The sequence below is a fragment of the Budorcas taxicolor genome, chromosome 8, assembly GCF_023091745.1.
Source record: "Budorcas taxicolor isolate Tak-1 chromosome 8, Takin1.1, whole genome shotgun sequence".
NCBI classification, from domain to species: Eukaryota; Metazoa; Chordata; class Mammalia; order Artiodactyla; family Bovidae; genus Budorcas; species Budorcas taxicolor.
In genome coordinates, this window is record NC_068917.1 from 48335301 (window position 1) to 48361642 (window position 26342).

General features: G+C 42.3%; 1 protein-coding gene and 1 non-coding gene across 5 annotated transcripts in view; one reads left to right on the forward strand and one right to left on the reverse strand.

Annotated features, from left to right (window-relative positions):
* TJP2 (tight junction protein 2) overlaps positions 1–26342 on the forward strand; it is a 96446-nt gene that overhangs the window by 18901 nt on the left and 51203 nt on the right. The window lies entirely within an intron of this gene.
* TRNAC-GCA (transfer RNA cysteine (anticodon GCA)) lies at positions 14822–14893 on the reverse strand. The gene has a single exon. It is a non-coding gene; the product is annotated as a tRNA-Cys (tRNA).

Genomic DNA, 26342 nt, shown 5'->3' on the forward strand with positions numbered 1-26342 from the left:
CCTGCTGTGCCGCCTGCCCTGTGCCTGCGTTTTCCTTCTCTGTTGGTTGGTGCAAAATTACAGGCGTGTGTGCGTGAGACACACTGACAACTTTTTGGACCAGAATCCTCATTTTCCCTTTTAATCGGTTACATCTGCAGAAGTAAAAGTTGTTCGCTGTAGGAAATGGAGCTGGGGTTTGGGAGGACGCCAAGAGAAGAGAGTGATGGATGCTTTGTCCTCTGGTATTATCTTACCTGTCACCAGTTCCTTTTCTGTCTTCATTTGTGAAGTCTCTGCTTTATACAGTAGTTTATTTTAAATTATAAATAATCAGGGTTTTGACTACAGGGTTTTAACATTCTTGAAATGTGGATGAACTTGGGAGTGAATACTCCAGGGCTTAGTAATGGAAAGGAATACAGCCTCCCACCTCTGTTTTAGCTTCAGTTCTTAGGCAGCGCTGCCGCCTTGGCAGCTGTCTAGCCTGAGTAATGGTTGCGGTTTCCCTGCAGTTCCCAGTGGAAACTGCCCTCCCTTCCTCAGTTGGGGGAATCCCAGCAGAGAAGGCAGGAGGCCCTGTCCTCAGATCTTTAGGTGGTCTGGGCCAGCTGTGCTGACACTCTGGGAGAACAGGGCCACTTGTGTCTGGATTATTCCTGGGCGAGACAGTCTGCACACAGACTTTGGAATCAGACTGTTTCCTTTTTAAGTGAGGAGTTAGTGGTCATGATTGCATTTGTAGCAGAGTGCCATGTGATATCCTGCCTTAGAGAATGAAATTGGGTTATTTGATAAATTTTCATGACTGGCTTCACTTCAGTGTGAGGATGCCTCTGTCACCCTGTCTTGTTGGGGAAGAATGCCAATCTTTAAGACTCTGATGTATTCCAATTAGAGAGATGAACAGGATGCTGTCGTTTTCCCTCTTTTGGGAGGTGAAAGAAGGGGAGGGGGTGCCTTACTAATGTGGTAGTGGCTTTTGAGGTTTTTCTTGTGCTTTTTCTGAGCTGCTGTCAGAGATTTTCCCTGCCCCGATTCACTGCTGCAGCTTTTTCAGGACCACGCAGCTAATAACATAATGAGCACCTACTTGGGCTGGTCCATTGTGAAGAGGTGAGTGCATGAGATAAGCAAGACTCAATTTCTGTCTTTTAAGAGTGTGCTATGCGAGCTGAAAATTTTAGGTGTATTTTTAGATTGTGTAGACTCTGCTGGGATACCTGTGGCTGAAGGAGGGAGTGTGAAATCCAGATGTACACTCTGCAGTACAGAAATGCAACAAAGTGTGGGATTGTCCTGTGCACACTCCCTTCAGGGATTCTTTTGGGGAGGAAAGTTTGCCATTTGAACAGATTCCTCACAGCGTAAGTCAGTCTAGAAGATGGGGCTAATAACACACCTCACAGGGTTGAGTGAGGACTGAATGAAATGTGCCAGGGTGCCTGGCTAGTGGGTGCTAAATAAACAGTAGCTTGTACAGTCGTTCCTGGGTATCATGGGAAGGGGGAGAATGGTTCTGGGACCTCCGTAGGATACCAAAATCCAAAGATGCTCGAAGTCCTTAATATAAAATGGCATACATAGTATTTTCCTGTAACCTCAAGGCATCCTCCTGTACACTTTAAATCATCTCTAGGTTAAGAATCCCTAGAGGAGGGACATGGCAGCCCCCTCCAGTATTTTTGCCTGGAGAATCCCATGGACAGAGGAGCCTAGCAGCTATGTTCCATAGGGTTGCAGAGGGTCCATAGGGCTGCAAATAGTCCCACAAGACTGAAGTGACTGAGCATGCAAGCACAGGCTACTTACAATACTATATACAATGTAAATATTATGTCAATGATGTGTAAATAGTTCTTGGTGTGTCAAATTCAAATTTTGCTTTCTGGAACTTTCTGGGGTTTCTCCCCTGCCCCCATACAATTTTGATCTGTGATTGGTGAATCCTCAGGATGTGGAGGGCTGACTAATATGAACCAAAACAGGTGCTGAAAACTCTTAAGTGCAGGATCCTGGATTACGGAGGCAAGTGGGACCTAGAAGCACAAATAGGAGATGCCAGGTAGATATCAAGGCAGTTGCTGGGAGAAAGAACAAGAGATGCTCACACTCTTGAAAGACCTTGAATGCCAGTAAGAGAACTTTAAGAAAAAGCCACAGAAATACCTAATGCATTAATGACTTGACTTTTCCTGCAAAGGAGTGAGCCAGTTTCCTAGTAAACACTCTACCCCACACCCCCTACATAGGGAATATTACTATTTGGGGGGCACTCATATGCTTAAGATCCTAAATTTTTTAGCATCACTTGCTGGGGAGTTCCATTTGCAAGGATTTCTGCCTCCATTTGTTAGACTTTTAGTCTAATTCTTTGTATATTGACAAAAGGTCACAGCCAGACATTTCTCTTTCGTGGGAGAAGTGCCTGGGAATTTGAGGGAGATGCTAAAATCCCTAGTGACTTTAGCAAGTTTTTCTTTTCTGAAGAAGTTCTTCTTAGGAGACAGATAAGTCCTTGAAACTAGGCGGGGCCACTTGAGTCTTGTGTGCTGTCATATGTCATGCAGATTTGGTGCGAGAGTAGCTTGACATGTGGGAAGGGCGGGTGGGGTGAAGAGTTAGGAAGGGTTAGTAATCACGCTGAAACTCTCCACATACCTCTACCAAAAATATGAGCCATCAGGGAATTCCTTGCCTAATCCCTAAAACAAATCCCATTGAGGAGCTGTGGCTGTAGATTAGCTTATCTAGATTGAGGGCTGATACCCTATAAAATGCCTTGTTGATCAGACTTGAGGTGGTAATCACAGGGCAACAAGTGCTGGGCTGGAATGGCCTTGGACCAGCCAGCCTTGGGGTTGAGAAAAATTTTCATTGAAAATTAAGTGGACATGGTAGAATGATTGTCTAAGATGTTTTACTGAGTTCATTTCTTCATCCTAAATCCAAGGGTCAGGGTCAGAAACATAGACTCAGGGGTCAGATTCAACACCTGTTGTGTAGGTTAAAAACTTGTTTTGCATGGCCCTTTTTAAAAATATATATATATTTTATTTTTTGGCTGCGCTGGATCTTCATTGCTGAGCATGGGCTTCTCTAGTTGCAGTGAGCGGGGGCGATGCTTTCATTGTGGTGCAGGCGTCTCTCGTTGTGCTGGCTTCTCTTACTGAGAAGCACAGGCTGTCGGTGCACAGGCTTCAGTAGTTGCAGCACGTGGCCTCAGTAGTTGGGGCTCGTAGGGTTTGGTTTAGTTGCTCCACAGTATGTGGGATCTTCCCAGACCAGGGATCTAACCCCTGTCCCCTGCAATGACAGGTGGATTCTTAACCACTGGACCACCAGGGAAGTCCTGTACGGGCTTTTTTTTAAAGTTGAGAAAGAAATGTTCCCTAAAGCAGTTTAGAACCTACTTTATCCCCACAGGAACTTTTATGATTACCTTTATGAGTAGAAGCTCCTTTAGCTAGCAAATTTATGAGGGTCTGAGTTGGTATCTCCATTAAAAATTTTGCAAAAGTCATATAACAGCAATGGAAAAAACTTATCAGGCACTCAGTCCCACTATCTGCTATTGGCAATAGCTAGTTCCAGGTTTAAAGGCTACCTAGGAAAGGAGCCAAATAAATCTGTACTATGCCCATGTCACCGTATGAGGAAGAGAGTTCTGAGGTGGAAAGTACTAGCATCCACTTTTGTAGCTTCGTTAGGAAATGCCCTGCCTAGAACTTGGTCTCTGACTGCTAGAGCCCAGGCAGGCCTGCATGGGTCTTCCCCTAATGGTGACTGTTTCATACTGGCTTTTTAAGGGAACTAGAGTCTCTTTCATCCAAAGCTGTATCAGCCTCAATAACCTGTGTGCTCAAAAGGGAGATGCAGGACTGTCATTGGAAAACCATCTATTAAGTTTGTTACGCATTTTCTCTTGTCTTTTTTGCTATCTCCTGAACAGTGTTTTTCCCCCAAGTGTGTTGTACAGACAGACTGTACAGGGAGGGACATTGCCCATTCTTCAATTACCGTGCATTCCTCTTGTATAAATAAAAAACGTAAAGCCAGTCTGTAAACTCATTAGGATGAGTGGAGTGAGAATAAGATAAAAAATTGTGAAGAGAGCCCTTGAAATCTGAGATTTGGAAAGTACTCTTAAACTGTGAGTGTGACATTTAGGTATGGAGAGCTAGGTATACCTCAACCACACCTTCAGGAAAGTCACCACAGCATGGCCCAGAAAAGACAGGAAAGTTGAACTTGATGGGCTTTATGTCTTAATGTGTGTATCGTGCCATTGTCTACCCAGACAGTGTATTTGTGAAGCTATTTAACGTCTTCCGTAAGTCTCATTCCTTTCTCTGCTTCCTGTGAGCCATTCTGCAATTTTAAGGTCTGTTGGTGTGACATTTGCAGTAAGATAGTGTACTCCAGTGTTCTTGCCTGGAGAATCCCAGGGACGGGGAGCGTGATGGGCTGCCATCTCTGAGGTCGCACAAAGTCGGACACGACTGAAGCAACTTAGCAGCAGCAGCAGCAGTGTGAAAAGAGGGGAAGAGCTTTGGCACTCCTGGAGGATATACCTCTGTTACCAAATGCATCTTAGTCACCATTCATAAGTGCTTAAGAGTAGAGAGACCCAAGCAGCCTCCCATGCAATGCATCTAACTCATTAAAAATGAAGCTCATAAAAGTGAAGTTGCTCAGTCGTGTCCGACTCTTTGCAACCCCATGGACTGTAGCCTACCAGGCTTGAGGAGCCTCTCAGTCCATGGAATTTTCCAGGCAAGAGTACTGGAGTGGGCTGCCATTTCCTTCTCCAGGGGATCTTCCCAACCCAGGAATCGAACCCGGGTCTCCCACACTGCAGGCAGACGCTTTACTATCTGAGCCACCAGGGAAGCCTATGGTCTGTAAATTATACTTTAACAAGGATTTTCATAGGAATTGCAAGTCTTGAGATAGGCAAAAAGCACGCTGCTATGACCTGGAGAAAAGAGCAATTGAGGTTCTTCATGGTCAGTGAATAAAACCACGACAGAAAACACTTGGTTTCAGTCACCAGAATCCCTCATTCTGTGGGTGTGCACAGTTTTCATGAGAAAACCTAGGGCTTCAATTAATAACTTGTTCTTCAGTCATTTAAAGTCAGTCCAGGTATTTGTTTAGTGCCTCTGCCAGATGGTTAAAGTTAAATCAGGTCTTGAATCTTAAAAACAATGCAGCTTCTCTGTCACTTACACATCATGGTGTGTTGCAAACCATAGCAGTATAACTTTTGATGATAATGAGTGTTTGTTTTAGCTTTCAGGCTAAATATTTTGCCTGATTAGATTATAGATTATAGTTTCTACTTACATTTCTGTTCCCCCATCATTTTGTGTGTGTGTGTGGGGAGGGTGGGGGAGAGTTTGGGGGTATTGATAGTAGTGGTAAAAGACTATTGATAGATCTTTTGAAAATAAATATTTGTTGGGTATTACAGGAAGCTCTTCTGACCCCAGGATTTCAAATTATACTATTAATCATGGCAAAAACCTCATGTCACATCCTTGAGTACAAATGTTTACTGAATTTTACCCATATGCATATGTAAACATGGATTTCAGAGTTAATCAATACAGTAATTATTATTTGTGTCATAGACTTTACTCAGCCATATGAAATATATACATTATGTTCACAAGAGAAAAATGATGTCGTCTTTGGAAACTTTAATTGTAGTATGCTTCATCTGACACCCTATATAAACACAGGACTAAGTATATAGTTATGTTTTTATAGTTAGTGACAATATAGTTAGTGAGAAGTCAGAGGCATTTAGAAGGAACATATATAATACACTGTGGAAGAAAATTATTGGGATAGTCTTGCTGGTTGTTAAAGAGTTGGACACAACTGAGCGACTTTCACTAACAGTTATTAGGCTGTAATTAATAGGTAATGATTAGAATCCAGTTGTATGTTTTGTTTTGTTGGCCACAAGGCATACAGGATCTTAGTTCCCCTACCAGGGATCGAACCTGGGTCCCTTGCAGTGAAAGTGCAGTGTCCTAACCAGTGGACCACCAGGAGAGTCCCAGAATCCAGTTGTATCTTTGCCATTGTATATGTTAGAAAAAGCTTTGTTAGAGATGAGAGAATACTGCAGATACTCTAGGTTTTTTCACTTAGTTGAAGGTGAACTGGGGAAATAATGCATTCTAGTCATCAATAGGATTTAGTGAACTTCTCTTCTAGGACTTGTAGCTTCGGGAACCTTTGTTGTTGTTCTGATAAAATAATGTTCCATATATGGCTGTTTGTTTCCATTCACTGAGAGACATTTCTTATAAAGGAAGTGTTCTGAATCCTAGGTTTCTGAATCCTAGGTGGGGTTTCTTCTCTGCCTCCTTTTGCAGCAGGCATCTGAGAGGTTGCTTGTGCTGGGCTCAGCAATGGGGAGGAGGGGTGATGTATCTATCAGAGGCTACCAGCCCATTCTCCATCCTCGGACGACTCTCTCCAAATATATCTAGCAAAGCAGAATGAAGTTCTTTGAAGAAATCAGTATTAGCCAAGCTAACCATTTCTGCTTTCGAAAAGAATAGTTCAGAAGAAACTTCCTGGTGAACTCATTTTTAGCTCCCTTATCCTTCTTCCCTCAGGCTGAATCAGTTAACCTCCTGGCCTGTGATTGGCTAGTGTGCACACGCCAGTGTTTATTTGAGCCCTTATCACGTCTGCCTTATGCCAGTCATTTCCTGTCAGCTGTGAGCCCCTCCCTGGGCTGCGTCATCTTGGTCACCCCAGACACTGATGGGTCACCAAGCACATTCCCTAAAGTATCGACCACATTTTACTGACTTGATTTGGGGAAGTCTTACTGCATAAAGTAGTAAGAAGGAAAGACTCTTTGAGAACTTAGAAAAGTAGATTCCTAGATTCCTGACATTGACAGCGTGAGTGGATGATAGTTTGTCCATAAGAAAAAAATAATGTAGAATTTTTATTAATATACAGATTGTTTCTTCGTTGGTGTATGAGCTGTACTAAGAATTAGCTTGGTGACTTTAGCTAAGGCATGTAATTCTATTAATAATTTTCAGTTACCTTGTGGGGATAACTATACTTGATCATCTCTGAAGTCTCTTACTGTGCTTAAGATTCTCAGTATCCAGTGTAAAGCCTAGAGAACATTCTAAATTTCTGTTGGTTCTTGTCACCTTGAAGTGCTTTCATACTCAGACAAATTGTGTGTGTTTTCTTTCTCTTTGTTTTCTCTTTGAAGAAGAGATTCAATGAAGTCTCTCTGCACAGGAGTTTTTTAAGAGTGGCTGTCTTGTTTAGCTCATGAAGTGATGGAAAGATCTGTTATTCAGTTGCAGCTTAAATAATGTGCTAGCTCAGTGGGTACTGAATTCTCTTCCTCACTCTGCAGCCCCAAGTCAGCAGCTGCAACCATCTCACAGAGCTTCTTGAGAGTTCTTTTTCCTTCTTCTTCCTTTTCCCCTTCACCCTTCCCAGTGAAAACTGCATCCTGGGAGCCTCCGGTATCCCCTCTCTTCCCCATGGAATCCTCTCCCAGGAACCACATTGCCTGTAGCATGGGTGCAGAAGGTAAGGCAGGCCTGTCACTAGGATCCCTTTCTGATTTGTTCTTCACCAGTGCACTGGAGACAGCCTCCTGGTGACTGTTGCAAGGCCTCTTTTGCTGTTACTGACTGACATGAAGTCACTCTCCAGCAGCCACATTTAATGGATACCTCAGGCACACGGGATTTTTTCTGCCTAACTTCAGGGAGAGCACTTCGCCTGCCGTGGTCGGGTCTGTTTAGTGTCTGGGTGAGTTTTAAGAGGGGAGAGAGATTTGTAGCATCTCAGACATCCATTGAAATTTTCCAGAAATGCAACTGGAAGCATTTGTGCTTTTCCTTCTGGTGTTATTGTGAAGAATCTAAAAACAGGCAAGTGGCAATAAAATAAAGAGGTAATGAGTTCACTTTGAATATCGGTGTTTTTTCAGATTTTAATCAGAGGCCGAGAAGGAAATGGCAACCTACTCCAGTATTCTTGCCTAGAGAATCTTGTGGACAGAGGAGCCTGGTGGGCTGCTGTCCATGGGGTCGCACAGAGTCGGACACGACTGAAGCGACTTAGCATGCATCCATGCATTGGAGAAGGAAATGCCAGCCCACTGCAGTGTTCTTGCCTGGAGAATCTCAGGGACGGAGGAGCCTGATGGGCTGCCGTCTCTGGGGTCGCACAGAGTCGGACACGACTGAAGCGACTTAGCAGCAGCAGTAAAAGAAGCAACACTCGATCGGCTTGTAGTGCTTAAGTATAGTTTGCAGATGTCTTTACTCAAGAGTTGGGGAGAGACAGGAAAGGTAGACTGAATTTACCAAAGAAGTGCGGTGAAAAATATTTGCCTGAAATTGAGGAAAATTTTCCTGTGAGAACAGTGGTCTCCTGAGTGTGTCCTCAAAAGCTTACTTACTCACAGTGAAGTTTTTTCTTATTATTATTTTCATGTATTTTAAAGAGTTCAAGTATAGCATATATAGTAAAACACAGAAGTGGGGAGCGTGATACTTTTTTTTTTAATTGTAGTAAAACACAGTAAGACCCACCATTTTAACCATTCTGAGTGTAAATTCAGTGGCATCTGCTTGTGCCGCCACCATCACTATCCAGTTGCAGAGCTGGCTGAACTTTTACATGAATGTATGCATTGTGTGATTACCACCTGGATCAAAAAATAGAACTTTCCATCACTCTAGAAGGTTCTTCTCTCTTGCCACTTTTTCGACTGTTACCACCCCACCAACAAGGGAACCTCTCTTCTGACATCTCCTACCATCGTATAGCTTTGCTTCACTTTGATAGGATCTGTATAAATGAAATCAGCATTTCGTATCTGGTTTCTTTCCTCAGCGTAATCTTTGTGTGGTTATGTGATTCGGTAGTATTTTTTTTGCTCAATAATATATACTTCACTTATATTAATTTCCCAGTTTGTTTATTCATTCTTTTGTTGATGGATATTTGGGTTGTTGTCAGGTTTTTGTTTGTTCTATTATGGGTAAAGCTGCTATGAAAGTCACCTAATACTTGGTTCTGTTGGCTAATGCACCCATTTCTCTTGTGTAAATTTCTAGGAGTAGAATCGCTGGGTCATGGGCTGGAGACATGCTTAACTTTCATTCTGTGACTGTTGAAATCAGACATACCTGGGTGTGAGATCTTTTTGTCCTGAAACTTGCATGGCCTTAGGCAGTTTACTTTGCTCAGCTGTGAAATGGGCATTGTATACCTCTGGGTCAGGGCTCAGTGAAGGAGACAGACATTATTCTAGATGTTTGAAGGAGAAAGGGATTTAATGGAGGGAATTAGATGCCTACAGAACAAAAGGCTGGAGGGATGAAAACCAAGGGCCCATCTCTAGGTCTCTGATTTGCCTCCTAGAAGGTTAGAAAGCTGCCAGGACCTCTGATTTTATCAGCCTCTGTAGCCAAGAGGAGGCTGAAACGATAGGGAGCTTGGAGGCAGCTGCAAAACTCAGGTCTGGGAGGTCAGTTTCTGCCTATGACTGCTGCTACAGGAAAAAAAAAAAGGAAAACTAATGGCATCTGTTTCCCTTCATCCTTTAGATCTTAAGTAGATACTTGGCACCTCATTGGTACCCTTTGGGCAAAGATATTGGGCCCTCTAGTCTCTGGAACTAGGGGAAACTGAGTACCAGCAAGCAAGAAATGGCATAGATGCCTCCTAGGATTGCAATGGCAATTTCATTGCAGTGGTTATAATTTGCTTGTATTATCACTATTACCGAAGAACATGATGCCACAGTAGTCACAGGACTGCTTTCTGTAATCTGTGTTCAGAATCAGTACTTTAATCAGACTTTATAATCACCTGCTGGGGTGTGGATACCACTGTTAAGTCCTCCCAAAGTATTGTCTCTGAAGGGCCTTTTTTTCTCAACTGCTCTGTGATGGTTGATACTTTTCAGTATGAGTAAGCTTGAGAAGTTTTCATTTGCAGGCCTATAAATTAATACAGGCTGCGAAGTGACTTGGTTCTAAGAGCTGCTTTTTGATGTATAACTTTGTGAAACTTAATGAATATTCCTTTTTTTAAAACAATTTATGTATTTATTTTTGGCTGTGCTGCCCGTGGGCTTTCTCTAGTTGTGGTGTGCAGGCTCAGTAGTTGTGGCACGTGGGCTTAGTTGCCCATGTGGAGTCTTGTTGGACCAGGGGTCAAACCTGTGTCCTGTACACTGGCAGGCGGATTCTTAACCAACCGCTGAATCACCAGGGAAGTCCAAGTATTTTCTTTTTGAAGTTGTTTTATTAGTTTTTTTTTTTTAATGTTTAAAGAATTTTATTGAAATACAGTTGATTTACAATGTTGTGTTCATTTCAGGTGTACAGCAAAGCAACTCTTATACATGTAGATAAATATATATAGACATTTTAAAATATTTTCTTCCATTAAAGGTTATTACAAGATACTGTAATATCCCTGTGCTATATAGTAGGCCCTTATTGGATATCTGTTTTCTATGTAGCAGTATGATTTAATCCCAAACTCCTAACTTGTCCCTCCCCCGACTTGTTAGTTTTTAATAAAGTAAAAGGTGATATGCAAATCTGGTTTATAGATTGATGGGCTTCCTTGGTGGCTCAGATGATAAAGAATCTGTCTGCAGTGCAGGAGACCTGGGTTCGATCCCTGGGTCTGGAAGATCCCCTGAAGAGACTGCCCCCTTTTCCTCCCTCTGTCTTTAACTTCTTCTATCTTTTGACAAGTTAAGTGAAAAGATCCAATCTTGGTCCTGTTTTGTGCCTCACGCCTAATGCTGACAGCACGTGCTAGTCTACTAAAACATTTGGCAATAGTGTCTGTCCCACTTCCTATTTGCAAAACATGAGCTGTAAGGTGTTGCTCTTGAGACATTTAAAAATCTTGACTCGGTTTTTGCAAAACCCTCCCTATATAATGATGCCCCCTGTGGAAAGAACTGCTGCTGCTGCTGCTGCTGCTGCTAAATCGCGTCAGTCGTGTCCGACTCTGTGTGACCCCACAGACGGCAGCCCACCAGGCTCCTCCGTCCCTGGGATTCTCCAGGCAAGAACACTGGAGTGGGTTGCCATTTCCTTCTCCAATGCATGAAAGTGAAAAGGGAAAGTGAAGTCACTCAGTCATGTCCGACTCTTAGCGACCCCATGGACTGCAGCCTACCAGGCTCCTCCGTCCATGGGATTTCCCAGGCAAGAGTACTGGAGTTTGGTGCCATCGCCTTCTCCGGGAAAGAACTGAGTTTTTCTTAATTTAGAATGTCTGTGAATCTTCTCTCTCATTCAAAGAATTTTGCCTATGACCCTGACTAATTAGGGACGTTACTACTGTTGCTTTCAGGCGAGTATCTAGAAACAGACTAGCCAAGTGATTTATCGATTCATATTTTATTAGGCTTAGATCTATAGTACTGCTTGAGAAATTTGAAGTGGTAAGGAAAGCAAATGTTCTAAGTGCCAAGATAAGCATGAGCAGTAACTTCATTTCAGCCACTGGTTTAGCAGAGTGAGCTGGCTCTGTGCAAAAGCTCACTTAAATTTGAATGTGCTAGAAATATACTTACAGAATCTCCTGTTTTATCTCTTTTTTCGCCTGACTTAGCCAGTCAACCAGGGCTAACAGTGGATGTCCGAACAGTTTACAGTGGCTAATACAATGCACAAAAGCTTTCTTTGTTTGGAAAGTGGAAAATAGAGCTGAAGGGGGCTTCTTAAGGGCACTGACCTAATTTCACTCCTACGACAAAAATGATTGGTTTTAAATATATATGTATTTCTGATCCAGGTGTCTATATTTCAGCTAGTAGTGTTACAGCCTGAGGAAGGGTCACACAGTGCTGCTTTGTGTATTTTTACAAAGCAGCCTTATTTTTATTTGACAGTGTCCTTTAAACTTAAAACAAGAAGTCAAATTCTGGCATAAAATGATAATTCCACAAAAGCCAAGGAATTAAGAAAGGCAGCTGGCGTTGCATCATCACCCCTGTCAGTCCTTGAAACCTCCTCACATTTGAGAACTGGTTAGTCACCAGCTTTTTAAAGATAAAGTTCTCTGGGGGCCATTCCTCTGTAAAATGTGGGGAAATAGAGCTGAGTTTAAAATAAAGTTAGTTCAGGCATTGCCAAATTTTCTGAATTTCTTAAATTTCATGTTTATGATTTACTTTAGAAAGCACATGTCAGCAATGTTTTTACTACCTATTACCCCAGAATATTTGCAGGCAGTATGCGCTGCCTTAAAGAATCTGTCTTGCTTATTAATAGAACCAAGGGGAATACACATGTCACTTCGGGGTGGAGGAAGGGAGGAAGCTCATTTAGCTTTGGTGTATTAATAAGCTCCAAGGAACAATGGCATTGCTGTTCTAAGTGGTCTTTGAGTGTGATTAGTTGGTGACATATAAATGTTGGCCTGATTGGATTATGTCCCAATGATGAACTGTCCTGAGAAAATGCAAGTCACTCACCTATCACTCCAGTCAGTCACCAGACTTGTCCTTTCAGCTTTACATTTGGGATAATGGTTTATGCAGCGAGGTGCCCTCGACACTGAGCTGGTATTCTGCCTGTCTGCTGTCTGTCTCTTCTGTCTCTTCCAGCTTGGATATTGTTGGCTCCATCTGTGTAGTCTGCAACACGGATAGTTCATTTTCTCTGTGAGAGGCAACATAAGCTTTTTGATTGGGATGAGCTTCGTCAAAATGAATGCTTGGAAAACAGTAAACTGCGAAATAAATGTCCTCAATTAGATGTAAACTGCATTGCTTGTGTTTATCCTTTTGGAAGAGCAGTGTGTTTTCTGATAGGCCTGGGTTCTGCCTAGTATTGGAAGGAGGGTCACTTTTAACACTAGGCGGGGTGGGGAGGGGTGGTGATTGTGAATTTTCGCAGGCAGGTCTGGTTCTTGGCATTACTACTCCAGGCACAGAATAGTTGCTCAGTAAATGAAGGAAGGTGAAAGGAGGAGAATAGAGACAGTCCTAAAAAACTGAAATGAGATTGATCTGGGTATGTATCCTCTTGCCTTGCTCACTGTGTTTCCCACTGGCCCCCCTCCCCGCCACAACCATGCAGGTGGCTTAGAGACTGAAGCTGCAACATTCCATTCCATTACTGGATAAACAAATGTGAAATAGGCATTAATGAACTTTATAGAATGGCTCTGAGGCTCTGTCCTTGATTTCTGCAAACATGAGTATGTTGGGAGCTGGCTTACTAAAGTTCCACCCAAGTAGAACTCCTGATGTCTCTGTAAAATACCTAATGGTCAGGGGACCCCAGGACACAAAGTAAGATGCAGACAGACTTTTCTCTGGTGAAGTGAGAGAAGCCACACGGCTGGTGCAGTGTTAGTACAGTGTTAGACCTTGGTACCGGAGAAGGCAATGGCAACCCACTCCAGGAAAATCCCTCCTCCAAGGAGGAGCCTGGTAGGCTGCAGTCTATGGGTTCACGAAGAGTCGGACACGACTGAGCGACTTCACTTTCACTTTTCACTTTCATGCATTGGAGAAGGAAATGGCAACCCACTCCAGTGTTCTTGCCTGGAGAATCCCAGGGATCGTGGAGCGTGCTGGGCTGCCGTCTATGGGGTCGCACAGAGTTGGACACGACTGAAGCGACTTAGCAGCAGCAGCAGACCTTGGTACAGACCTCACTGAATCCTCCCAACCAACTGGGAGTGAGTGTTAAAACTCAGTTTTATAGGTGAGGATAAGGAGGCTCAGAAATGTTAAGTAACATGTCCAGTGTCGCATAACTTGTGTGACAGGGAGGGAATTTGAGTCAAGGTCCATTTAATTTGAGACTTACAGGTGCTTTCAGCTCCCAGCTCTGCTTTGCAGAATCAGATGAGCAGAGAAATAAGAGGGAGAAGCTAATGGCCTCTCTGTTGATCTGTAGGATTTTTTTTCACATTATCACTGAAAGTATACAGAAAGTTTTCCTCCAGGGAGTCACAATGAAATAGCAATGTTTTTAAGAGTTGTTATCATTCTTCAATGACCCATGTGTGTTCATTACTGTATGAAGCCCCAAAGACGCTAAGGTAAGCAAGACAGAGTTTTATGGGGAAGTCGATTATGTAGGCTACTAGTGAAAATCATAGTTTTTTTATAGAAATAATAAGACTCTCAAGTGAGAGTGTCCGCTTTCTTCAAGTCCACAGCCTCCAGTTAGAAATGACTGTGTAATCCCATCCCACAGAAAACAACAGTTGTTGTTAATGTCAAGAAAAACTTGTTGGCGGCTACAAAGCATGTGAATTGTGTTCATCTTTGATATGCTGTGTTTGGGAACTTGTCTGTTAAGGATCATAATTCATTATTAGTTTCGTCAGGATCAAAGTACATCTTTTAAATAACGCTAAGAGGTGTAGGTCACCAGGCAAGCACAGTTCAGTGGCAGGCAGGTCATCTTTTTGTGATATCCAGCTGAGACTGAAAGCATTTATGTATAAAACTGAGAGACTGGGTTAAAGATAGAGAGGGGATTTTGGAGCCAGAACTTTTGGCGATGGATTGCTGGGGGTTTGCCTTTGGAGGCTTTTGGGGTAGGAGGACGTTGACAACCAGAGCAACAAGCACAAGGGGTAGAAAGAGCTAGACAGGCTCCAAGTGCAAACTTTGTTTCTCTCCTGTTGCCCTTGGAGTCCTGTTAAGTGAAGTCGCTCAGTCATGTCCGACTCTTTGCGACCCCGTGGACTGTAGCCTACCAGGCTCTTCCCTCCGTGGGATTCTCCAGGCAAGAGTACTGGAGTGTGTTGCGATTTCCTTCTCCAGGGGATCTTCCCAACCCAGGGATCGAACCTGGGTCTCCTGCATTGCAGGCAGACGCTTTACCTTCTGAGCCACCAGGGAAGGCCCTGGAGTCCTGTTAGGGGCATTGCTGTCATCCTCCCAGCCTCACCGCATGGCATTCTTCCCTGAGGACCCAGGACTGAGGAGTTCCATGAGCTTCCATAGATAGTCTAATAAGGCTGACATTGTTTGAAATGTTGGTTCTTGGCTCGAAGCTCAGCCATGACAAAAGCTGGATATATAATTCCAACCAGATTCTGTGGTGGGTGATGGAAACTTCCAGTGTTCTCATGTTCTCTTTAAAAAATTTCTTCTCCAGTGGCAACTGGTCTTGGTCTGTGGGTGCCGCATGCTCATTGTCTCTCTGTGGGGGTACACAGGCAGCAGCCCAGCTTGAGAGCAGAACCAGAGTTTTCACTCCTGTGTTCAGCACATTTCCTCAGTGTCTTGCCCAATACGTGTGTTGATAATGCTCCCACCTGTAGTTAATTATCCACTTGGAGGATTATCCAAGCAAGATTCTGATCTCAGGCCAACTTCCCATGTGGTATGTGATTGGAAATTGTTAACAAGTTCAGATTTTTGTTTAGGTAAAATATAACCAGAAGTTCCATTGCAATGGAAACCAAGGGTAGTTCACTTTGAATTGGCCTAACTTTGCAATTCTGTATCCGCTAAGACCTTGTATGTGTATATGTGTACTCAGCTGTGCCGGACTCTTTGTGGCCCCATGAAGAATAGCCCACCAGTCTCCTCTCTCCATGGAATTTTCTAGGCAAGAAGACTGGAGTGGGTTGCCATTTCCTACTCCAGGTGATCTTCCTGACCCAGGGATCAAGCCCACATGCCTTGTGTCTCCTGCACTGGCAAGTGGATTCTTTACCACTGCACTTCCTGGGAAGCCCCTATTCTCTAATAACTAAAAAATAAAAAGAAACAAGAAAACAAAATTATCTCCAAACAGCGACTAGATGGTGAGCCAGTTGAGAAGTTAAGAGTGTAGATGTCCTCCAAGTTAAGAAGTAACTTAAGTAGGAGAAAATGTGGAGAAAGTACATGTCAAAGCGCATTTTAAGATGTGGAAAGGCTAAAACACTGAAATGTCCTTCAGTGATAAAACATTTCTGCCTGAGTTTTGGATGTTATTTATGCTCTGGATTTCCAGCTTTGGGACAAATACTGTTTGTTGTATTTCTAAGTGGTTGGCTGTTTCATTTCTAAACAATTCATTCTTTTCTGGGGGATGGAAGGGACCTCAAAGATACAATAAACCATCACCATGGTCAAAGTCTTGAAGAAATGTTGCGCAGAAGAGAAATTAATGTTGTTCTTTGGGTTTGGAAAAACTTGGGGCTGCCAGATCAGTGACTGACACCTTAAGTTCAGTACGCATTCACTGCCATTGTTCTCCAGACTGTTCCAAGCCTTTCTACATCCTAAAAAAAAAAGGCATCCTCTGAGGGTGGGGACTGTTGTTCTATGTTGATAGGCCTTTGTTTTCAAAGCCTGAGTCACTGTAAATACTTAAATGCTGAATGACTAAAAGAGGTCTTAAAGAAAAATCTTTTATTAAATGTATACCATATCACCTTTTTTAGAGTGAGACTTATTTAATAGAGGAAGTACCCCCTCGTTTGTGTGACATTTTACAGTTTGTAAAAACTTCCATGTAAAATTCTCAGTTGATCTCAAAGAACCCTGTGAGGTGGGTACTATTACCTGAGCTGTGCAGCGAGCTTAGAGGTTTTACGGCTGGTTAGTGACAAACCAGGGGCTCATCTGTTGACAAACTAGAAAGCTGGAGAGAGCTCCAGAGTGTTGTCTGGCCCCCAGCCTCCAGGGAAGCAGAAGCCTGAGTCTTCTTGACAAATGTATTAGAAGTCCTTACCTGAATTTCCTTATCTGTTTATTTTGGCCTTAATGCACGGTGACCTTGAGATCTTAGTCCCCCACCAGGAATTGAACCCTGGGCTCCCAGCAGTGAAAGCACTGAGTCCTAACCACTGGACCGCCAGGGAACTCTCCAGTGAAGCACTCTTGATAGTGCATTTTGTTTCCATGGTCCTTTGGCTTTTTCCATGTCTGTATCCATTTCTCAGAATGCCCGGTAAACATTGCTGTTGCTGGTCCTGATAGCAGTTTCTTGCCCACTCCTAAGTTAGGTACTTGCAAAGGTGATTTTGGAATTTGGCTTAGAAGTGGTGGTTTGATTTAAACTTTCCTCACAGTAGAAGGGGGATCTTGACTGGGGCTTAAACCCGAGGGTAAGCCCTCAGCCTTACTGCTCTGAGAAGGCCATTACTGCCCCAGACTGAAACCCAGGAATTCAGTGCAGCCCTCCCTTTCTTCCTCCTTCCCACCTCTTGTATTCAGTAACCCCCCTGGGGCTGTCGACCTCAGCTTAGACTTCTTTCCTGCTTCTCAGGAAAATGAGGAGTCTGGTCTCAAATATATAAAAATACAAATCTACTCGTGCCCTTGACCCACCTCAGACTTAGAGTTGCTTTTTTCATGCACGAGACCGGGATGCTTACTGAGAGCCAGGTTCCCCCATCGGCCTCCCCCTCTGTGTCCCAGCCGTGATGGTTTCTTGCTGTGTCCTCTCTCAGTGGATTGAAGTCCCTATTTCCACGGGGTCACTAAAAGGAAAGCCCTCCCTGATCTCCCTGGGAGGCCAGCTCCTCCTGTTCTGGACCTTTCTGTACTTCCCTTCATAGCATGTGTCACAGTTTTAGTTCTACAGCTGCTGACAGACTCCTTGATTTACAGCTGAGCCCCTGTCCGCCTGTAAGCTCCATGAAGGCAGGATCCTGTTTATTTTTCTCACTGTTTAACCTCTAGTGCTCAGTACAAAGCCTGGCATGAAAAAGGTGTTTAATAAACATTTATTGGGTGAATCAATGAATGGATTCCACCTTCTGTGTGAAACTTCAATTCCAATAACTCTTCCTCCTAGAAATTATATTTCAGCAATTAGGTCCAGTGATTAACAATGAGAAAGTGCTATCTTCTACCTTCCACATGGTTTAACTTGCTCTGACTATCCCACAACCAGAACAGGGTCAAAAGCCTCGTAAGGTGTCAGTTGTTTTGCTCTAGTGGTTTTGTTTTGTTTTTGGCTGCCCCAAGTGGCATGCAGGTTCTTAGTTCCCCTGACCTGGGATCGAACCCATGCCCCCTGGAGTCCATCTACTGTTTTGTTTTTTCCCCAAACTTTAAACTTTTTATTTTGTATTAGGGTGTAGCTGATTAACAGTGTGGTGATTGTTTCTGGTGAACAGTGAGTGGAAGTACTCAGCCACACATATACATGCATCCATTCTCCGCTAAACCCCACTTCCAGCCAGGCTGGCACATAACACTGAGCCGAGTTCCATGTGTTATACAGTAGATTCCAGTGGTTTTTTTTTTTTTTTTTAAATAGTATATGTAGGACAACTAAAAGTGTAATTTTTTTCCATCTCTCCTTTTTTATGTCTGCATCATTGCACCACCTAGTGGGTTATGTCTGTTACTATGCGGTAGCCTTGCCAATTTCCTGATAAACAAATTCCATGAAAGGGTAGTGAATGTTGGGTGCCTTCTTATGCTTTAAGACTGCATACAGTTTCTGCCAATAATTTATGTTACTAGGCATAGACAAGTTTTTGAGAGGAGCTCAACATTGTTTAATTCAGAATTTAAAAAATAATATTGACCTATGTCTGAAATTTCCCATGTCACCAGTAAAGGAAAAGAGTGAGGGTGGGGAAGGGTATTGTACACAGTTTTATGGACTGTCCATTTAACTCAATTTATACAGTAATGCCATGCAAGATACTAGGTCAAAGAAGGTTGTCTCCTTCTAAGTTTAGCAATAAGGCTGTTCTAAACATCTGAACTTTTTCTTTCAGTTTTGTCATGAGAAAAAAAATAGAAGGCTAACTGTTTTGATACAGCCTGCTTCAGTTTCATCTCTCCTGTTTTATTATTAAGTCAAAATCACTATTAAGGCTTGTTGAAGTGCACTTTGATTATTTTTAATAGTTTGGCTTGGGCTCCCACCTTTCGTTGGTGTGGGAGCTGGATGCAGGAAACCTCATCTTTCCCCTTCCTGTCTCTGGTCTTTGCTGTCCCCTCCCCTTAATGGAGTGTTTTCTTCAACAATCGGATGGATCTTTTGTTTTCCTCCATTGATTCTCTGAGATGGTGCACACTCATCATGATGAATGTGTTGTGCAAGTATACATTCCATTGTCAAGTTTATATCTAAAATGTACAAGTATACAACTCAACAAGAGAACAACCCAATCGAAAAATGGGCAGAAGACCTAAATAGACATTTCTCCAAAGAATACATACAGATGGCCAAAAGGCACGTGAAAAGATGCTCAACATTGCTAATTATTAGAGAAATGGAAGTCAAAACTACAATGAAGTGCCACCTCACACCAGTCAGAATGGCCATCTTTAAAAAGTCTACAGATAACAAATGGTAGAGAGGATATGGAGAAAAGGGAATCTTCTTATACGGTTGGTGGGAATGTGAAGTGGTACAGCCACTATGGAGAACAGTATGGAGGTTCCTTAAAAAATTAAAATAAAACTACCATATGTCTAGCAGTTCTACTCCTGGGCCTATATCCAGACAAAACTCTAGCTCAAAAAGATACATGTACTCCTATGTTCGTAGCAGTGCTATTCACAACAGTCAAGACATGGAAACAACCTAAATATCCATGAATGGATGAAGAAGATTTGGTACATACACACAATGGAATACTACTCAGCCATAAAAAGAACAAAATAATGCAATTGCAGCAACATGGATGCAATTAAAGATTAAAGTCAGAAAGAGAAAGGCCCAAAGAAAGGCAATGCCGAAGAATGTTCAAACTACCACACAATTGCACTCATCTCACACACTAGCAAAGTAATGCTCAAAATGTTCAAGCTGGATTTAGAAATGGCAGAGGAAGCCGAGATCAAATTGCCAACATTCATTGGATCATCAAAAAAACAAGAAAATTGCAGAAAAACATCTACTTCTGCTTTATTGACTACATCAAAGCCTCTGACTGTGTGGATCACAACAGACTGTGGAAAATTCTGAAAGAGATGGGAATACCAGAACACCATACCTGCCTCTTGAGAAATCTGTATGCAGGTCAGAAAGCAACAGTTAGAACTGGACATGGAACAACAGACTGGTTCCAAATCAGGAAAGGAGTATGTCAAGGCTGTATATTGTCACCCTGCTTATTTAACTTGTATGCAGAGTACATCATGAGAAATGTTGGGCACAAGCTGGAATCAAGATTGCCTGGAGAAATATCAATAACCTCAGATATGCAGATGACACCACTCTTATGGCAGAAAGCAAAAAAGAACTAAAGAGTCTCTTAATGAAAGTGAAAGAGGAGAGTGAAAAAGTTGGCTTCAGACTCAACATTCAGAAAACTAAGATCATGGCATCTGGTCCCATCACTTCATGGCAATAGATAGGGTAACAGTGGAAACAGTGACAGATTTTATTTTGTTGGACTCCAAAGTCACTGCAGATGGTGTCTGCGGCCATGAAATTAAAAGACATTTGCTCCTTGGAAGAAAAGTTAAGACCAACATAGACAGCATATTAAAAAGCAGAGACATTACTTTGCCAACAAAGGTCCGTCTAGTCAAAGCTATGGTTTTCCCAGTAGTCATGTGTGGATGTGAGAGTTGGACTATAAAGAAAGCTGATTGCCAAAGAATTGATTTTTTTTCAACTGTGGTGTTGGAGAAGACTCTTGAGAGTCCCTTAGACTGCAAGGAGATCCAACCAGTCCATCCTAAAGGAAATCAGTCTTGAATATTCATTGGAAGAACTGATGCTGAAGTTGAAACGCCAATACTTTGGCCACCTGATGTGAAGAACTAACTCATTGGAAAAGACCCGGATTCTGGGAAAGATTGAAGGCAGGAGGAGAAAGGGATGACAGAGCTTGAGATGGTTGGATGGCATCATGAACTCAATGGACATGAGTTTGAGTAAGCTTGGGGAGTTGGTGATGGACAGGGAGGCCTGATGTGCTGCAGTCCATGGGGTCGCAGAGAGTTGGACCCGAGTGAGCAAATGAACTAAACTGAAGAAAGAGACAAGTACCGTGTGATGTCACTCATATGTGGAATCTAAAATATGCCACAAATGAATCTATCTATGAAACAGAAACATAGACATAGAGAACAGACTGGTGGTTGCCAACGGGGAGGGGGTTGATGGAGGGATTGAATGGGAGGTTGCCGTTAGCAGATGTAAGCTTATATGTAGAATAGATAAACAACAAGGTTCTACTTATAGCACAGAAAACTATACTCGATATCCAATGATAAATCATAATGAAAAGGAATGTTTTAAAAAATATCTATGTATAACTGAATCACTTTGCTGTACAGCAGTAATTAACATTACTTCCAACATGGTAAGTCAACTTTACTTTAATTTTAAAAGTAAAAAATAAAAATGTATAAGAAATACTTAAGCAGTTGAAGCCATAAATTGGAAAGTTTTAAATCTCATCCATAGATAATGGTTTAATAGAAAATTATTGCGTCTCTTACTGAGAGCTGGTTGAATTAGTGTTTTTGAAGGGTCATTTGCAAAGTTTTACCAATGTGCCTACAGAAGGAGTTCAGAATATTTTTTCCCCACAATCTCGTCTTCGTTCTTGCAGAAAAGTTTACCAAAAGAATACCAGAAATATCTTCAAAGTATGAAAACAAGCACTGCTTCTGTAAATAAGCGGTGTTTTGTCCTCAAAATAGCATTTGACTCATCTTGATACCGTGCTGTAAACTGCTAGAATTTAAGTTATTACAGACGAAAAGACTTAGAAATGAGCATGTTATTTAATTCAGAAATACCACAAATTATGAGGGAGGGGCTACATAGCAAGAATGTTAACTATAGTATTTGTTATAGTACCAAAAAATTGGTTGCTAGGGATATGGCTGATTATTTGGTAAGCATGACTGTTTACAAATTTAAATTAAACATTTGGTTCCTTAATTGCATTTCGGGTGCTCAGTGGCTAGTGGTTTTCATGACAGAGAGCTCTGCCAGCATGACACAGAGTTCCGTTGGGAACGCTTGACTCTGCTTCTTTAATGTGCGTACTGATCACATGGCGGCTCTTGTTAAAATGCATATTCTTGTCAGTAGGTCCAAGGTAGGGCTTGAGATTTTGCTTCCAGGTGTTGGCAATACAGTATCGAAATGTGAGGTTCTTTAAGTTCCTGGGCTCATTCCCTGATTCTCATAGGAAAGGCATGTCTTTGAGGTGCGGGTCTCTGTAGGTTTCCTGACTTTCTGGGAATTAGCCAGGCACATTGATACATGGCCAAAGTACCCTGTGTGAGCTGTCCTCTGATAGTGCCTTGAGACAGGGAGTGACAGTTGACCTTGGGTATTTAATACAGGGCCAATCGTGCTGGCAGGATTTAGCTGAGCACTCTAATTGGTTTTCTAGCCTGCCTTTTGACAAAGCAGTTTATAATTTTCTTTATCTTGGTACCAACATGGGTGGTGGTTTGTATGTGTGTTTATTTTTTCAAAGTGAGGCTATGTTTGAAGGTTATACAGGCTTAGTCAGATTGAAAATCATAGAGTAGACAGGGCTGCGACTGTGTTGCCAAATTAGCTCCTCCTTTTTTGGGTTATTAATGGCTTCTTTGTGATTAGAAATAAGAATGGCTTGTTAAATTGTAATTATAATTTATAGCTTAGTGTCCAGAACTATGAACATAGAGGTATTAAGTGTCATTATCTGCTGATGGTATTGTTATTTTTTGCCTCCTATCTAATTAAAATTGGACTCATACAGATCTGGATTCAGATAGTGACCATTCACCTACTAGTTGTGGGGTTATGTGCAAGTTAATTAATATCTCAGGAGATGTATATATACATATACATATATGTGTGTGTATATAGCTTTCCAGGTGGCACAGTGGTAAAGAATCCACCTGCCAGTGCAGGAGATGCAGATTCAGTCCCTGGGTTGGGAAGACCCCTGGAGTAGGAATACTGGAGTAGAATACCAGAATGGGTTGCCATTTCCTATGTATGTGTAGGTATGTGTATGTGTGTATATATATTGCATTTCCCTGATGACTTAAGTTGTAGAGCACCTTTTCATGTCTCTTTACCATATATATCAATGACCTCAGATATGCAGATGACACCACCCTTATGACTGAAAGCAAAGAAGAACTAAAGAGCCTCTTGATGAAAGTGAAAGAGGAGAGTGAAAAAGTTGGCTTAAAACTCAACATTCAGAAAACCAGGATCATAGCATCAGGTCCCATCACTTCATGGCAAATAGATGGGGAAACAATGGAAACAGTGACAGACTTTATTTTGCTGGGCTCCAAAGTCACTGCAGATGGTGATTGCAGCCATGAAATTAAGACATTTACTCCTTGGAAGAAAAGATATGACCAACCTAGACAGCATATTAAAAAGCAGAGACATTACTTTGCCAACAAAGGTCTATCTAGTCAAATCTATGGTTTTTCCAGTAGTCATGTATGGATGTGAGAGTTGGACTATAAAGAAAGCTGAGCACCAAAGAATTGATGTTTTTGAACTGTGGTGTTGGAGAAAACTCGTGAGAGTCCCTGGACAGCAAGGAGATCCAACCAGTCTATCCTAAAGGAAATCAGTCCTGAGTATTCATTGGAAGGACTGATGCTGAAGCTGAAACTCCAATACTTTGGCCACCTGATGTGAAGAACTGACTCATTGGAAAAGACCTTGATGCTGGGAAAGACTGAAGGCAGGAGGAGAAGGGACAACAGAAGATGAGATGGTTGGATGGCATCACTGACACAGTGGACATGAATTTGAATAAGCTTGGGGAGCTGGTGATGAACAGGGAGACCTCGTGTGCTGTAGTCCATGGGGTTGCAAAGAGTCAAACACGACTGAGCGATTGAACTGAACAGAACTTATCGCATATATATCTTCTCTCTGTTGAGGTCTTTGGTCCATTTTTTTAGTCCAGTAGTTTTCTTATTGTTGAATTTTAGGAGCTCTTTGTGTATTTTGGAGAACAGTCCTTTATCAGATGTAATTTTTGCAAATATTTTCTCCCACTCGGTGATTTGTCTTCTTCTTCTCTTGACATTGCCTTTCACAGAGCAGAAGTTTTTTTATTTTAATGAAGTTCAGCTTTTCAATTCCTTGTTTTGTGGATCATCAGGACTTCTGTTTTCATATGTTAAAAAAGGGAGGAATTGTGTAGAGTTTTTGGAAGGATTACTGGGCAACAGCCATAAAGCATTCAGCACAGTGTCTGGCACATTTTAACATTCAGTTAATGATGTATCAGGCCCCTCATTTAAGCATGTGTTTGCAAGGGCACAGCCATTAGGGAACCTATACGTAACTGGTTATTGGAAGAACAAGAAATAAAATAAAGTCCAGCCCAATGCCCTTTGTGTACCCTCTTCTCAGCAAGTCACTGTGGATGAGTTACTGAGCCAGGTTGACTGAACCCAGGCCAACTGCTTGAAAGTGACTGTCATGCTTGTTAAGATGTTCTGAGTTGTCAGAGTGATTGGATCCATTGCAGGTCTGGTGTCCAAGCACCACCAGCCGTGTTTTTGGGGTGGGTTGTTTGTTTGCATGCCTGAGATCAGTCATCACTCATGGGTAGGTTCTGAAAGGCACAAAGGCTGTACAGTGGAAAGGATACAGGCTTGGTAGCTATGCTGACATGGGTTAGAATCTGTCCTCTGCTACCTTTAACTTGTATGACCTCAGAAAAGTTACTTTGTCTGACTTTGGTCTTTTCTGTAAAATGAGTCCAATAATTATGATAATGATAATAGCTGAAAATGACAGAGCGTTTGCTGTTAGGGGGGCATCACCCTGAATTTTGTACATAAATAATGTGATTAAGTTCTCACAACCCTGGTGGAGTAGGTCTTGTAACTGCCCTTGCTTTGCAGATGGGGGAAACTGAGGCATGGAGAAGTTAAGTAATGGAAGTGGTGGAACAAGGATTAGAATCCCCACTTTCTGGGAATTCCCTGGTGGTCCAGTGGTTAGGACTTGGCACTCTCATGAGTGAGGGCCTGAGATTTAATCCCTGGCTGGGAACCAAGATCCTACAAACCATATGGTACAGCCCAAAAAAAAAAAAAAAAAAGATCCTCACTTTTTGATTGCAGAATCCATGGTGCATTTTTTTAAGTCTTAAAAAAAAGAAGCTTTATTGAGATACAGTTCACATATCAAACTAAAAATGTACAGTTCAGTGGGTTTTAGTATATTTATGGAGTTGTGCAACCAACACCATATCAGTTTGGGAACATTTTTATCACCTCAAAAAGGAAACTCCATACCCATTTAGCAAGTTATTCCCCACTTTTCCCGATATTCCCTTATTCCTAGGCAACCACTAATCTACATGTGATCTCTGTGGATTTGCCTCTTCTGGACAATTTACATAAATGGAATCATAATATTTTGTGATTCTGCAAAATATAATGCATCTGGCTTCTTTTGCTAATAATGTTTTTAAGGTTTATCCTTATAGCATGTATTTGTATGTCTTTCCTTATTAGCCTGAATAATAATCCGTTGTATTCATATACTGCATTTTGTTTACCCGTTTACAGTTGATGGACATTTGAGTGGTTTCCACATTTTTGCTATGATAAATAATGCCACTGTGAACATCTGTGTACAGGTGTTTGTGTGGACATATGTTTTCATTTCCCTTGGGTTCCATGATGTGTTCTTAGTTAATCATACTGTGCTCTTCTCAGAAAAAAAACAGGTTCTTAAACGGGAGTGGTCACCTTATATTGCTGCTGCAGAATTATGGTGGGGACCTTTATGGATAGTGTTAATTGTGTGATGAGCACTGGGTAAGGCTCTTTATAAACATTTCCCCACTCAGTCCTCACAACAATTATAAAGGGTAGGGATTTTGAGCCCATTTTGTAGATGAAGCAACTGAGCCTCAGTAAGGGAGCTGCTCCAGCTCATGGAGCTTGTCAGGTGTGCGGGAGCTGAGCTTGGACCCTGGCATGTGCAGCAAGGGAGCTGCTCCAGCTCATGGAGCTTGTCAGGTGTGCGGGAGCTGAGCTTGGACCCTGGCATGTGCAGCAAGGGAGCTGCTCCAGCTCATGGAGCTTGTCAGGTGTGTGGGAGCTGAGCTTGGACCCTGGCATATGCAGGGCTCTAGAGGGCTATTCCCACCATGTTCTGTGGCCGTGGTTGTCAGAGGCATTCATGACCATCCCACCTCCTCCTTGCAAGTTTACTGGCCTGGTATTTCCTGTGTTTTTGTGGGAGTTTGCCTCAATTCGCCCTGTCAAACAGATGAGGAGATCCTTGTTTTTACCAACTGGCAGTGGAATTGAGTGGGTGCCCAAGGTCCTGGGTCAGTTGGGAGGGGCAGAGTCTTGGGTGGAAGTGTCTTCTTAGAGCCTGGGTTCATTGCTTTTTGCATTTCAGCACAACTGCTTCTGCTTTTGA